The sequence below is a fragment of the Alosa pseudoharengus genome, unplaced genomic scaffold (assembly GCF_046254945.1).
Source record: "Alosa pseudoharengus isolate Yale_2024_CS ecotype anadromous, Long Island Sound unplaced genomic scaffold, YU_APseudo_1.1 YU_APseudo_1.1_scf_15, whole genome shotgun sequence".
Classification (NCBI taxonomy): Eukaryota; Metazoa; Chordata; class Actinopteri; order Clupeiformes; family Clupeidae; genus Alosa; species Alosa pseudoharengus.
In genome coordinates, this window is record NW_027468620.1 from 23,570,870 (window position 1) to 23,573,332 (window position 2,463).

Sequence of the window (2,463 nt, forward strand, 5' to 3'; positions counted from 1 at the left end):
CCGCCCCATTTGTTATATATATATATATATATATATATATATATATGGCAGCAGGACATCTCGTTTTCTTTTTTGTTTTGTTTTGGTTTGTTTTCTTTTCCTTCTTTTACGTAAAAACTGTCTCCAGTGTCATCTGCAGAAATTCCCCCTCAGTCCCAAGATGTTGCCCACAGGAAGTGATGTCAGTATTTTGAAGGGAGAGCGAGTAAGCCCTGTGCTGTGGCTCTCTGTAGCCGGTGGCAAGAGAATGTGATTATGAATGGTCTGGAAGATGCTGCTTCTTCGTCCCTCTTCATGTTCTCTCTTTTCCCCTCTTCTCCTCTCTTCTCTTTTGTGTGGTCTTCTTCCTCTTTAGTGATGTCAGGGTTGTGTTTGTGGCGCCTTTTCTCTAGGGGACCTCTTAGCTGAGGTTGGAGGTGTGTTTGGATTATGTGCATATCATCCCAATTGTATAGCATATTTCATAACATGGGAACATAAGATTATTGTCATTTGTTTTTTCTTTTTTCCCCTTTTTTTTTTGATGGGTGTGTGCGTGTGTGTGTGCTGTCGCGTTGCCGACATCAAGTTTCTGTTCTCCTCAATGAGGATTGTTGCTCATTTGTGAGCTTTCAATAAATCGAAGTATAAGAAAGTGGTTCAGAAATATTTATGGGTTAATGTAGGTTACATCTTTATAACAACTCATGTTAACTCAGCTTTTTTCCAGAATGAATTGTACTAATTTTCATTGTTTACCATGCTGTAGTGCTTCAAGACACTACTTAGAGCAAAATAAAACTCGGTTTACATTTAATTTTGTATTTTTGCATTTTCATTTTTATCTTTAAATTCTGTTCAAATAAACAAATTGCTTTTATCCAGAGAGGAAAAATGTAATTGCCAACAATCTAATTAGGCAAGGAATGTATAAAAATCAAATACCAATGGCTAGTGGCAGTCCCCTTCTCTAAGTGTTACATTTGTTGTGAGACTTTTTGAACTGATTAAAGTTGAAAGAATTTTATAATCACGTCTCTGGATTACTTTCTTTATTTCACAGAGAGCACTTTGTGCTGGTGGAAAGTCTTGCGTCAACATTATGGTTCCCTATTGCAGGCAACGTGCCAGGCACAATGCCTTGAAATGTTCCCAGTAGATGCCTCCAAGTACTGGACTTTTCTTTTTTTCCTCAGGGCTGAGAGAACTTCTGATTTGTTAGTGCATTTAATTATGTTGTACTTCAGTGCCATGGCTCAGAAGTAGAGATTAAGTCTTGCCTTACTGTGAAATGGTCATGGATTTATTAAACAATAATCGAATTATTAAACTAAAGTTTGCCCTAAAAAGTTGTAATAATGCATTGTAATGTATTCTTGTATATGTTTTCAAGTTCTTAAGTTTCTGTAGGCCTACATGTGGTAGGCTAGGCTATTCCCATCCCTATCCTGACCTGATGGTCCACAGTTCTCACATCTTGATCAATGGGTCTGCATAATCAGCAACTATGGGGAAGGCTTAAATATATTATAAAGCCAAACTTAAATTTACATTATTATGAAATTCCTTTATAACTATTATTTGCATGTGCTAAACATGTAATTACAGAATACGGGTAAGGGAAGTGGGTCCACTGCTGGTTTCTGTAACACATACCATGGTTATTCCTGTGGCAACGTTCCATTTCCGCTTGTCGAGGTGCGGCTCGCAGTAAAATGATACCTTGCAGCTACTAATCACTGATAACATGCTGGCATTCGGTTTCTTACTTGGTGCAGTATCCTTGAATAGGTCCGATGCTCTGGTTCTCAAACGTATTTTTTCATAGAATAAGCTGAAATGGAAAACCAGGCAACTCCTGTTCCTGTCAGTGGAACGGGAGTTGCTCAAAGATGGTTATGATGTTTGTTTAGCAATCAAATGTGTGGTCGTTTAGACCATAACTCATTTCCGTCGCAGTTGGTGGTGGTGACGGGTGATGGCCACTGATCTCCATGCCCTGCACCCCCACACCCGGTCGGGGGATGCACCTCCGTGGAAACATGAGACGCATCTCCTCCTGACCCACTTAGGGGGAGCCATCCGGGGCCGGGGGTACAGCTGAATCGCTTGCAGAAACACTGGTCCCTGGCCAATTTGGCTGTCATAACGCTCGATTTAAAAATACATCACCGAGAGCACTGTGCCACCGGCCCACCGCTGCCGCGGGCAATTTAGGTGAACGTGTGACCCGACACAAGTGCTATCATTTGTTTAAGGAGGACCAAACTGTGGAGGGTAAAATTACAAGTTCAGTCTAGATAGCCTATAGTTAAAAAATGTAGCCTATAGGCTATGGCACCACAAAAAGTCTACTAGGCTATCCTAGATTCGGCAGGTCTATTTTAGACAAAGAAATATGACCCGATAAAAATGTCCTGCAGAGGAGGCCTGCGTAATAAAGTTGGCTGTTCCTACGCTCGACATTCAGCTGTTTGTTATTCC